Raw genomic sequence first — 13,722 nt, forward strand, 5'->3', positions numbered from 1 at the left:
AATACCAACTATAGTCCTGGGATCGGTTTTAGACATGATGACTGTAGCAGCTATTTGTATTTTCTTAGGTGTATGTCTTTGTCTATGTTAAGCAGTATGGAATTTCCACCTTCCCTCTTCCTTTCCCCTACTATTTTATGTAAGGTATGCTGTTGGTGATTAAGTACATGTCTTTAGATTGACTCAACGATAGAAGGATTGTGGTTGAACTAGACAATGGTTGCAATGATGATGGCAGACTTGGAAACCTCTTTGTGGAAAGGGTGAAGGCCTCTTTATTTGTATGAGGGGTAATAGCATCACATGAGGCAGAGAGTGTGAATCTCATACTATTGTTGTTTGGAAGTTAAATACAGAAGGGTGCGAATGGGTCCCGGGCAGCCAGAAGAATGTCTGTTGTTCAGCAACTTTCCTCTGCCCTTCTAAGTGCTCCCTGCATCGCTAAGCTAGAAGCTCACGTGTTCCAGATTCCACGGTCAGAAGGTTCTAGTTTACATTTCACTGGTGAGAGATGCCCTCGTTCGAATTAGGAACACATTATTTTTCCTTCCTTGTTGTAGCAGATGTGTGGGCTTTGGCAGATCTGAGATCTTGCAGCAACCTCAGGGCTTCTCCCATAAATCACCTGCCTCAGTGCTAACGCAGTCGTGACCCTTGGTGGCACTTCTTTAGTCCTTAAGGGTGACTGTATCAACTTTTTGTTTTTTGAAGTCTGGTAGTGGACTAGGGAACCAGTGGTGGTCGTCCCTGCCCCTCACGCCTCCAGCCCTTCCAACGATTTTGAGTGCACCTCAGTCCCTGCTTTAAATCCCTTCTTGCCTGGAGGTTTGTATTTTCTTGCCTGTCTTCTCACCAGGGTACTCTTGGTAGAAGACCATTCTAATGCGTCCCTGAATTTGTGCTCTTGCAAACTATGTAGTGTGGTTCTGTGTACGCATGTGATGTATTCTTCTTTTTATCCATACGTCGATGGAATTGCATTATAACTTTCATTTTGTTTCTTGCTTGCCGTGTATCTTTTGAGATTTATTCTTGCCTTTTCGCTTATTACTGCACATTATGCTGTAGCGTGTATTTCTTGCACGTAACTTATTCATTACCCTGGTGATCAAAAACTAGCTTGTCTCCGACTGCTTGCAACGATAAACAATGTCATGGGAGACATTATTGTCCAGGCACACTTATGGACTTCTTTGGGATTTATACATAAGATTGAATTCATTGGGTCAGAAAAATAAACGTTGAGTTTTGCTAAATGTTGGCAGGTTCTTTCTAGAATGGCAGTTCCAGTTTATACTCTCACCAGCTGTTTTTGCTTTCTGAGAACTACAAAAGTTACCCCTTAGCATCTCATTGTTTCATGTTTTTATTTTTATTAAATATAAAAGAGACAGTGTGCGAGTGGGGGAGGGGCAGAGAGAGAGAGAGGGAGACAGAATCTGAAGCAGGCTCCAGGCTCTGAGCCGTCAGCACAGAGCCTGACGTGGGGCCTGCGAGATCATGACCTGAGCCGAAGTCTGACGCTCAACCGACTGAGCCACCCAGGCGCCCCAGTATCTCATTCTTTTAATCTAACTTCTCTGGTTATTGGCAAGTTCAAGCATTCCTTCAAAGGCTTTTTATTTTTTTATTAAAAAAATTTTTTTTAATGTTTTATTTATTTTTGAGACAGAGAGAGAGCATGAGCGGGGAGGGCGGTGGGGGAGAGCAGAGAGAGAGGGAGACCCAGAATCCCAAGCAGGCTCCAGACTCTGAGCTGTCAGTACAGAGCCTGATGTGGGGCTCGAACTCACGAACCACGAGATCATGACCTGAGCTGAAGTCGGTGTTTAACCGACTGAGCCACCAGGTGCTACCCCTTCAAATGCTTTTTAGACATCTGTGATACTTCTTTTGTGAATTGATTCTTTATAGCTTTCCACATGGGAATTGATTTCTCCCGAACCATCGGCTAAATAATTTGTCTTCCCTTATTGTTTTGTGTTGTTGTCTTTATCACATGCTAAGTATGCGCCCAATCACCTACATACTCACACACCCACAATGTGTGCTAATTCCGAGTTCTCTATTCTGTCCCATTGATCTATTTGTTCCCGATGCAGAAGTGTCTGCTTTGATTAATAGGAGTTTATAATATGTCTTAATATATCAATATTATTTTGACCTGTATTTATTACCTTATTACTTTCTATTATATTTATGTTATATATTGTATTTATTAATTTGTAGATATTAATTTCCAATGTTTTTTTGCTATTTATACCTTCTTTTGTGTGAATTACCTATTCATCTTGTCTTCACGTTTTTATTTATTTTAAACATTTTTATTTTAGAGAAAGAGAGATAGAACACGAGTTGGGTAGAGGGGCAGCGGGAGAGAGAGAGAGAGAGAGAGAGAGAGAGAGAGAGAGAATCCCAAGCAGTTTCCTTGCTGAGCACAAAGCCCGACTCGGGGCTTGATCCCTGGAATCATGACCTGGGATCAAGAGTCAGATGCTCAACTGACTAAGCCACCCCAGCGCCCCCACGTTTTTATGTTTATAGCTTCCCTTTTTTTCTTATATTTTTGAATCAGACTTTGTATCTTACAGAAAGTGACCTTTGTCCACAGTATTAATATAGACATTCTTTTGCTCTTAACATCCAACGGACAGCTGGGTAACTGTTATGAGAGCTAAGAATCATAGAATTCACTGATGAGTGATTGTGTGTGTGCACGTGCACATGCGTGTGTGTGTGTGTGTGTGTGTGTGTGTGTGTGTGCATCTATCAAATATGTGCTGAGGAACAAGGACAGCGGTACAATCACCGAGGGTTAGGGCTGCAGTGTTAGTCTAGTCATTTATAAATGAAGGCTCAGAAAAATTCAATCCTTTGCCAAAGTTCCCACAGCTCATCGTTGGCAGAATCGAACCTGGACCCCAGGGTCCTGACTCCCAGCCAAGGCCCTTTTTTTTGGCACACTTTCTGGCTTCTCCTTCAGGGAATAGTTGACAACTTGTTGGAGGGTAGGAGGAGGCTGAGGGAGCCTAGGGCGGGGGCTGGGAGGGGGAGTGGTATATGGAGGCCCGCTGGGGGGGCTGGAGGACTCTAAATAGAAACACTGCCTCCTTCACAGATTTCAGCCACAGTACATCATTTTTGGCTTCGCGTTTTTTTTCTTTCTGTGTCTGTTTCATGGCAGCTGGGTCCCCTACAGCTTTGACTGCTAATAACGCAGCCCAGAGTTATGCAGTAAGTAATAGCAGACCGAGAGAGAACCTCCGGGGGAGAGCAGACCAGTCCTACGGGTACCCCTGACTCCTATCTGCTGGCGGGGGGTGGGGGGCTGCTGCGGATTGTAGCAGGCACTGTCCGGGTCCTTGAGAAGAAGGACTTTCTGGAGGGATGTAAATTCCACAGAAAGTTCTAGAAAACAGGGAAATCCCGAGAGAAAAGTGATTTTGTGGACGTGTTGTTCTGCAAGAGTCAGGCACAGGAGACTGAAGACAGTAGGGGAGATGAGTAGAGAGCCCCATATTTTCATAAGACGCCTGTAGATTAGCACCGGGGTGAGTGGCCGGGAGCGGTGTTGGGGTGGCCTGAGAGACCCTCTTGGGGGTGTCTGAGAGTACCAGGGTGGAAGGTGATGGTGTTAACCGTGATGTCACCACCACCACCATCTCCAGCATTTATTCAGAATTGGTGAATTCCAGGTACTGCGATAAATGCTTCATGGGGTGATCTCACTGAATGCTTACATGGTTGGACGGGTTGAATGAATTCCTCAAAGTTACCACATAGAGACGGGACTGGGATGTAAACGCGCCTTTGATTGACCCCACAGCCCATGCTTCCAACCACTTGCACAAGCAATTAATGGTTTTCCTTTTTTCCCCACTTAATTGACTTCTGCATCCAAGCAGCAAGCTCTATTGGCCCATCCTTCTCGCGACACCACGTTAGCCCATGATGTGGTGATGTCTCCCTCCCTGGACTCCTGTTCCAATGGCTGCTTGTTTTACTGATTTGTGCACTCAGGTCTGAAAAACAAATACGTTTTCTCTTCGTGTATGATTCTGTGTTTCTTCCTCTCCTCGACTATACGATTCTGAAAGTTTACTCATCTCTGTAACCACCGCCCCTCTCCCCTCACACCAAACGTAAACCACAGTGCCTGACCCCAGAGATGCTCCACAGTATTAATTTATTTCCTGAAATAAAAGCCAGGCCATGTCCGGGAGAGAAGAGAGCCAGAGTCCTAAAGCCCTGAGGTCCAAATTTGACTTCGAAGTCAGTCACCTACTATTTTTGAAAACTCGGGCCTCCATTTCTTAATGTACAAGCCAAGAATAATAATAAGACCTGCCTCACATGACTGTTGGGAAAATCAATGAGGAGGTTGTCTGGACATTCTTTGAAAGAAGTCAGAGAAAGACAGATATCATATGATTTCACTCATATGTGGAGTTTGAGAAACTCAGTAGGTGAACATAGGGGAAGGGAAGGAAAAATAAGATAAAAACAGAGAGGGAGGCAAACCATAAGAGACTTAAATACAGAGAACAAACTGAGGGTGGCTGGAGGGGAGGGGAGATAGGTGGGGGGATGGGTTAAATAGGTGATGGGCATTAAGGAGGGCACTTGTTGGGATGAGCACTGGCATCATCGTAAGAGATGAATCACTGGGTTCTACTCCTGAAGCCAAGACTGCACTGTACATTAACTAACTTGAATTTCAATAAATAAAAAAAACCCCTAAAGAATGACACACAAATGTTGTAACGGTTAGATATTCCTACCGTGTAAGCTGAAATGATGCCAGTCCTGCCACGACTTCATCCTCAATCTGGTTTAGTTTCTCTCTCACCAGTCCCTCTCACCCTCCACGCTCTTAAGGTGTTTTCTGGATATTCTGCGACAGCATCCCGCCCTCTACGCTGACACCGTCATACAAATGACACTCAGGAATCATGTTTGCATCTCCACTGTCCCGCAGAGCATCTCTAGTATGAATAACGAATTAGTAATTAGTAAATGAATAAAAGCAACGAATGAGTACTTGTACGGATGAGCATTTGTACAGAAGAACACCTTTTAGACCCTCCTGATGGTACGACGAGGCCAGCATGGCAGACAGGGGGACTTTCTAGACTAAGTATAAAAGGAAAATGGCTTTTTTGAGGCTGGGTGCTCATTCTTCAACCGAAAAACCAGGAACTGGAGTGAGTCACCTCTGGAGTTCTAGTCCTGCACCAGAATTTTACGATTTCATCAAGTGCGTTGAGTAGCCAAACAACTTACAATGGAAGAGGCGCCACCCAAACAATAAAACACCCCCTTTTTTGACTTTACCAAAAGCTGGAACTATTTCTCTCTAGTTATTCATGTTTTATGTATTTTTAAAAGATAAAACGGGGACAAAACCAAATAGCGGCATCTGTTGTCCACATTTCTCTTCCTCTGACGTCCTCAGGATATTTTCTTCTCTGTTATTTTTTTTTCAGATCACATACATCTGAGAATTCAAGGCGGAATGTTTCACTTACTGTTAAACAGCTTTCTGGGCTGCCGGTGAATCAAGAGACGTGGGGGGCGGGGGGAAAGGCGGGAACAGGGCCCCCAGTCCCAGGTGGGGAAGCAGGGAGTCCCCAGACGGGGATCCCCAAGCTGCCGCCAAGCTGGAGACTTGAGTTACTGTCACGGCCACTGTCCCTGCGTTGCCATTTGGTTTTTGCTGTGGATGGAAGCCTCGTTATTGAAACAATTTGAGGAGAAGACTCAGGACAACAAAGCGCTGGGACAGGCAGGGCCACTGGTCCAAAAGAAACTAGGAATGGAGGGTAAGAAAGCCTAACAGATTTGTAACAGAAACTCCTCTTGACGAAGCGTCTATCCCACTGCCTCGCTCTGGGCGCTGCTGAGGAAATGCTCTTCCAGGCCCTCGAGCACACACGTCCAGGCTATTATCTGTGGTTTTCTGGAATAAAGACTTAGATCACTTCTTCCACCCCTGCCAGGAAGGGGTTATTACTGAGGGTCTACCAGCCTGAGTGAGAGAGCTGACAGCATCCTGCTCCGGGCTTCTGATGGCTGGGACAGCATGGCAGGCTGGCCCTTGAGTGTGTTTTTGTCTGTTATCTCCCCAACCAGCCTCATGCTTTCCACGCTTAAAATCTTTGCATTTGCTGTTCCCTCCTGGGATGCTCTTCAAAATATCTCTGTCTATTAAAATCCTACTCGTTTGTTGCTATGAAGCTCAAATATCATCCCTTCCGGAAGCTTTGCTGGAGTCCCCAAGCAAGAAACACTCTGTCTTCTGAACTTGCCCAGCAACGACTCTAGCTACCGTCCCCTTGGCCTCACGCATCCACAGCTGGGTGCGACGGGCATTTGTTTGCTAGCTTTTCCAGTCCTCTTTGGTTCTAAGCCTTAGAGGGCAGAGCCTTCTTGACTGAGGCCGACCCTCTTTCTCCTCCTTTTCTCAGTTGGGTAACTGGAGTGATGGCCTCCTAGCTGGCTGCTCTGACCTCCCGTCTCCCTGCTCTGTGAATCCATGCTCCACGCTGCCCCAAATCTTCTAAGATGAGATGAGATAAGATAAAGCCTCCCCCTTGTTAAAGCACGTTATGCGTTCCTGTTGCATTTTGACAAAATGCTGCATGTAAATCTCCCCACAATTTGACTTTTTCCGGTGTGTCTGGTCCCACCTCTACCCCTTCCCACAAGGACCCTAGCATCTAATGTTGGTGAACCGCTTGCTTTTTCTGGAACGTCCCATGATTGTTCCTGTCTCTTTGATGCCAATCCCACTGCCTGGAATGTTTTTCCCAGACTTGATTACCGGGAGAACTCCTACACCGTATTTGAAAATTCAGTTTAAATATTACTTCTTTGTCGGGGCGGGGGGGTGGGGTGGGGAACGTCTTCCTTCTCTTGGCAATGATTTGCTTTGTAAAGTCTCCTTTTACAATACATATTATATAATGGTGATTACACAAGATGAGACACATACGGAACTTAAGGTTGTCTATAAATATGTTAGTTTTATAATTCGCTATTATTATTCTTAGGAATGGTATCAGCAGGCCAAGCCCTGGGAAGGGAGAAAAGTTATCACCAGAACGAAGAAAGCCTACTTCAGAGTGCGGATGAGTCTAGAAAAATACTTTCAGCTTTATTAGGTACATATATCAATATCTAGCAGTAGAGAAAGTCACTCCTTCACAGAATCAAAGTGGTCACTTTCCCTTTGCTCTTTTATTCCCTTTAAAAAAGAAATAGTGAGTCCCAGCTGCTGTACTTAAGGGAGTTGTATACTTACGGAGAAACTCATTTTGGGACTCCTGTCATTGCTCAACCAGTTTTGTCTTCCTGGAATGTCTCCAGCTTCTTGGATATCTGGGGTCACCACATCTTCAAGGCTCAGTTTCTTCCCCACCTCTTTTATAAACTGTCCCCCAAGTTTTCTAGTCCATTGGGCTGTTTTTCTGACTCTTGTTTTTGAAGCGTGAGGATGTGGGTAGGGGGAGTGGGAAAGAGGGGAAAAAGGTCATTTTCTAAAGAGGACTATTATGGCAGCCTCTTGTGGGGCAAACCAAACTCATCCACGGTCCTTGTTGGGGAAAGCAGACTTTCCCTTAAACAGGGGCACTCCATGCCGAATGAACGGGAGGGTTCTGCTTGACTGAAACATGAGTGGGCATTGTCTTCTTTAAGGACCAGAGCCTCCAAGCTCTGGTAGTGAGGAACGTGTGGTAATCCTGTCCTGGAGCTCCTGAGGTAATGACTGACCTTCCAGTCTGCTTTTGGTGAGGCCTGCTTCCTCATTTCCAGGTAGATTCCTGCCTTCTATTATTAATAGCCTTATGATAACTTCTCTTCCCCATTTTTAAGGGTAGGAAAGCCATGAAATGATTCAGAGGTCAAATTCCTACAGAGCAGAAATGTCTCTCCTGCTGCGCCTTGGTGGAACTGGGCTTGTAGAATGTTCCAGTAAGTGCTGGTTGATTCATTGATTGAGTTAATTGGATTGAATTTAACGAGATACAAAACTCTTGGTATCTGTAGCTGCTGCTTCTACCAGTGTCTCCCGCAGAGAATCTAGCCTAGACGTGCGCATATAATAGGTGTTGCACATTTATACGATGCTTGTGGCCTGAAAGACTGGCTCTAAATATCTGGGTTCATTTGTTCGCAGGTGCTGCTACAGATTGGCTGAAAGAACGTAAGGAATTTTATGAGCCATATGGTCTTCATTTGTGTCTCTAAACTAATGCTGAAAATGACAATTCCTTGCCAACCTTGACAGGTGACATTAGAATCAAACTTTTAAAGGCTCTCCTCACCCCTACAAGCGCTATTGGTTTAACATTGTACAAAGAAGCTTCATGTCAATTCACTTATTTGAGGTTCACACAAACTCTGAGAAGTAGTTATTATAATTACCTCGATTTTAGAGATGAGGAAATTGAGCCACGAAGAAGTTAAGAAGCATCAGCCAAGGTCTCACTCATACAGTAAATGGCAAAGCTGAGATTTGAATCCAGCCTTAATCCCACGGTCTCTCAACGGACCCAGATTCTGCCTACTCACCAGTCATCAGCGTTCTTTTAGCTTCCAGGGGATCTGAAAAGTTGGAAGGAATGAAATCATGGTTCTTGTCACTGGGGAAGAAAGATGACTGTCTGAGCTCCCGTTGTTCCGTTGAATCAAACACCTGCAGGGCTAAGGAAATACCTGTAGAACAGTATGGTACCTCATCACGTGGGTAGTCTTCATCAGTGTTCATAAATTACTTGAAGGCTGGATGTGGAGGCCCTGATCAAAGGCAAATCATCATAACTTGCGTCTGTTTACCTTATAGCAGATCCATTAGGAATTAGAACTGTTAGAAATGGAGTGGCTGACATCCCCGTTCCAAACTTCTCAGAGTCTTCAACGAATAACAAATGGAAAAACAACAACTAAACAATCCAACTGCTAAACAATCCATCTAGCACTGAGACTCTGAAAGAGCTCTGGGGGCATTGCTGTCTTGGAACATTACAACATGTTTTTCAGGATTACAAGGTAATTCGAAGCAGATCATAGAGGAGCAATGACAAGATCTGCTCCAATTTGGGAGAGGAGGAAACTGTGAGGGAGGCCTCACGTGGTGTATTAGCATCACGAGTCCTTGAAACCAGGTTCCTCGTTGAAGGCGTTGGGGGAAGGGAAGGGAGGGGACCACAAAAGAGCTTCACTTGTCTCCACCCTGCCTGTGTTACTGAAAAGCCAGCAAAGAGTGGGATGCTGTGGGGGCACCCCAAGGGAGGCAGCAGAATTCGTGAGATCTAGAAACGAAATGACCCGTCTGCCTCAGGCTTGGTTTTACTCTTGATAAGCTCCTTCACAGAGACGGGGTCGGGGGGTGGGGGGGGGGCGGGTGGTTGATTGTTTCCCCTTTTGTCCAAAGTTGGGTGAACTTTGACTCAGTTAGCAGTGGTTGACAGGCATGAGCAATGCCTTCACGAAGACGTCTGACTTAGCTAAAATTAGTGCCATATAATCATGACTTCATGTTGCCCAATATAATCCATCTTGTGAACAGAGGGGATGATGTTTTTCAAACGGTTTTTAGCAGCATCATCAAAAAGAACTTGTAATCAACTCTCAATCATTCCTCCTGAGAGAGAGAAACAGAGTGGATGATACAGATGACACACAACCCTGGAATCTTTTACATTTGGTTTTGATTAATGTTTGCATTTCATTGGCATGCAGGTGTTCCTAATGTTCCCAGAATTGAGATCAATTTCAGACTCAGCACTGAAGCCCCAAAGAAGACTAGAAGTATCTCTACAGGCCTGGAAAGGTGGAGCCCATGGATGGACCAGAGAGGGTGGGATAAAATCCTTCCCAGCGATGGCAAGGACAGTGTTTTACTTATCATGACCGTACAAAACACTACGCCATAAATGGCGTGCCCTGTACTCTTCTGTTGACACGGAAGGCTAAATGTCCTGTTTTAGACGCCCCTACACCAGATTACTGGGAAATACAGTATAATGAGGAAAGAGATTGTCTTCTTGGTGATGTTGAGGAAACCAAACAACTTTTGAGCCAGATAACTTTGGTTTTGAATAGCACCACAGGTACTTTCTGGATACACGGATCTTGAGCCAGTTTACATAAAAGCAACAAGGGTATACTACTGTTTACCTTGGTTATTGTGCACAATAAATGAGATTTTGTGGTAAGTATGCCATAAACGTTATTATGCTGTTATTAAGACCTTGACTCAGGTGAGTGATGCTGGTAAGGAAGGAGGCTGTGCACCTGTAGAGACAAGAGGTATATGAGAGATCTCTGTACCTTTCTCTCGATTTTGCTCTGGGCCTAAAATTGCTCTACAAAATTAAACTCCTAGAAAAAATAAAAGGAGTACTTGAACCTAGCTTGATTCATTTTCTGAAGAGGAAGTTGGAGGTGAGTTGGAAGTATGTAAACTAGTCCATAAATAATTGGGCACAAACTTGCATCAACTGGGCAAACAGATAAACTTCCACTAAGGAGGTCTAGAAAGAACAGCATACGTCACACTTTTGAGTTAAGTGGACATTTATATCTGAAATTCTTTAAAACTTTTTTTTTTAGTGTTTAGTTGTTTTTGAGACAGAGAGAGACAGAGTGTGAGCGGGGAAGGGGAGAGAGAGAGAGAAGGAGACACAGAATCCGAAGCAGGCTCCAGGCTCTGAGCTGTCAGCACAGAGCCTGACAGGGGGGCTTGAACGCACAGACCACGAGCTCATGACCTGAGCTGAAGGTGGAAGCTTAACTGACTGAGCCGCCCAGGCGCCCCATATATATGAAATTATTATTCACCAAAGTGCGAGGCACCAAGTGGGAGTTCAATGCACTTAATTATACTTTAACTCATTGAAGATGAATGGATGGGAGACTCATGTGCAGTGAGCAGTCACTCTTACTGTGCAGAGAGTTTTGGGTAGAGAACTCAGGGGGTGAGCTTGGTGGATCTTTGACACTCTTTGGCTTTTTTTTTTTTTTAAATGTTTATTCATTTTTGAGAGACAGAGAGAGACAGAGCATGAGCAGGGAAGGGGCAGAGAGCGAGGGAGACACAGAATGAGAAGCAGGCTCCAGGCTCTGAACCGTCAGCATGGAGCCCGACGTGGGGCTTGAACTCACGAACCGTGAGATCGTGACCTGAGCCGAAGTCAGACGCTTAACCGACTGAGCCACCCAGGTGCCCCTTGGTAACCACCATTCGACTTTCTGTTTCTGCAGGTTTGACTTTTTTAGATTCCACATACGAGTGATACTATACAATATTTGTCTTTCTGTATTTGACTTACTTCACTTAGCATGATGCCCTCAAGGTCTATCCCTTTTGTGACATAACAGGATTTCCTTCTTTCTCTTGGCTGAATACTGTTCCATTGTATACACCACCACATCTTCTTTATCCATTTTTAGTGAATCTTTAAATACTGAACTAGATGTATCATATTTTCTGTTGCCTGTTGGTCACTTGGTGAGGTCTTTTGGAAAGAAGTGAAGATAGCAGCTTGATCTTTGAAACCCAGGGACAACCTAGCATTCCAGGAATTCAACCAGCATGCTTTTAATGAGCTGGCACACATTGATTCCACATCACCTTCCATATTAGGCCAAAATAAAGCCTGGCTTAGGTTTTTAAAAAATGTTTATTTATTTTTGAGGGAGGGAGAGAGAGAGAGAGACAGAGACAGAGACAGAGACAGAGAGAGAATGAGTGGAGGAGGGGCAGAGAGAGGGAGACACAAAATCCAAAGTGGGCTCTAGGCTCTGAGCTGTCAGCACAGAGCCCAACACAGGGCTCGAGCCCACCAACTGTGAGATCATGACCTGAGCCAAAGTCAGATGCTTCACCGACGGAGCCACCCAGGCGCCCTAAGCCCTACTTAGGTTTTATCTGAGGCTTGGATTGAAAGTTATACTCTATCCCATCCCATAACAAAAGTATATATATATTTATACTATATACTATACTGTATACTGTATATTTATACTGTATAGTATATAAATATATATATATACACACACACATATAGACATGTACAAAAGTATATATATATATATACACACAAAAGTATATATATATATATATATATATATATATATATATATATGGTTTGGCTCTTTCCCTGCTCTGGTACTTTTCTAATCAAATCAGCAGTCTTATTATTTACGCTCTACTTTCCTCAGTCTCTTCACTGTCACACTAACAAGGAGACAGGAGACAGCTGTGGAGATGAGCACTGGGGATAAAGATATAAATGGCCTTGCGCTGGCCCTCAAATGGCGGCCTCATGGTTTTTGGTAGGGTCAGCGTGTTGTAATTGTGTGAAAAATGTAACTGCAGAAGTGTGGACATAATACAGAAATAGAAGCGCAAAGAAAGGAAGTTACTTTCCGGTAAGTTCGAGTCAAGAATAACAGACATGAGCAAAGCCTTCAGAGTAGCGATGGCACCTGAGTTGCATGTACTCATTCGACTTTCGATTGTTTATCGAGCAAGAATTTTTATGAATCTGGCCTGTCCTTCATGCTGGAGATACAGCAGTGAATAAAGAAGCAAACGATAAATAATAATAACAGTGGTGAACAAACACTAAATAACAATTAATAAATCTTTATTATATTATATAGTATTAAGGGAAATGGAGAAAAATAAAGCAGAAAAGGGAGCTAGAGAGTCCAGGTGTGGAATAGGTGGAATATTAGAGGGTGAGTTTTGATCTTTGTGAAGATGCTGCTTTTCGAGAAAGCCATTTTGATGGTGGCACCAAATGTCCTGATTAAAATGCATAAACTTTGTATTAGTTACTCAGTAATATGTGTAACAGACACTCTTGATTCTTACTCCGAATCTAACTCCAATCTCTTTTCGGACAACTATCACTTTGTACTTAGTTCATTTTTGTATTGTTTGAGTTTCTTACAATCATATATTATTATATCCAGAAAAACAAAAAAAAAAAAAATATATATATATATATATATTTTTTTTTTATTTGAGAGAGAGAGAGCAAGAGCAGGGGAGAGTGGCAGAGGGAAAGAGAGAGAGAATCCATGCTCAGTATGGAGCCTGATGTGGGGTTCGATCCCACGACCCTGAGATCATGACCCCAGCTGAAACCAAGAGCTGGGTGCTCAACTGACTGAGCCACCCAGGGGCCCCAGAAAAACAAGAAGTGTTTTTAAACTCTGGGACTGGGTTGGATTTTTAGGGACACACTAGTTGTTATTCCCTAAACCATGACTATAAAGGAAGTTAATTATATGAAATATAATATTTCATATTAGAGCAGTACTTACAGAACAGTACTCAACTGAGAATTTCCCGGGCTGTCTGGACTTAAGAATAAGAATAATATTTTGGCTTGGATATCCTCCCACCAATGTTTAATGTGTTACTCTAAATCAGGGCACCTGTGAGAAAGAGGTGTGCACCAAGTGGAAAAGTAAATACCGTATAAAGCAAAGCAAATATATTTGGTAAATGCGAGTACTGACTATGATCATTGTAAATTTGAGGAGAAAATTCGAGGAAACAAATGAGTTCCTCAAGAATTAACAGATACGATGGCGCGCCTGGGTGGCTCAGTCGGTTAAGCGTCCAACTTCCGCTCAGGTCATGACCTCTCGGTCCGTGAGTTCGAGCCCCGCATCGGGCTCTGTGCTGACCGCTCAGAGCCT

At 43.9% G+C, this 13,722-nt stretch overlaps 1 long non-coding RNA gene across 6 annotated transcripts in view; it reads left to right on the forward strand.

The window, feature by feature from the left end:
- LOC132686548 (uncharacterized) overlaps positions 1-13,722 on the forward strand; it is a 72,188-nt gene that overhangs the window by 39,334 nt on the left and 19,132 nt on the right. For 2 of the 6 annotated variants that reach the window (XR_009613746.3, XR_009613747.3), the window contains 2 exons: positions 8,846-9,051; positions 9,745-10,260. The exons of the other annotated variants lie outside the window; for them this stretch is intronic. This is a non-coding gene — a long non-coding RNA (uncharacterized LOC132686548). Of the gene's footprint in view, positions 1-8,845; positions 9,052-9,744; positions 10,261-13,722 lie in introns of those variants that run through there. 6 annotated transcript variants of the gene reach the window in all.

Source organism: Panthera onca, chromosome F1, assembly GCF_046562875.1.
Source record: "Panthera onca isolate mPanOnc1 chromosome F1, mPanOnc1 haplotype 2, whole genome shotgun sequence".
In the NCBI taxonomy this organism is placed as follows: Eukaryota; Metazoa; Chordata; class Mammalia; order Carnivora; family Felidae; genus Panthera; species Panthera onca.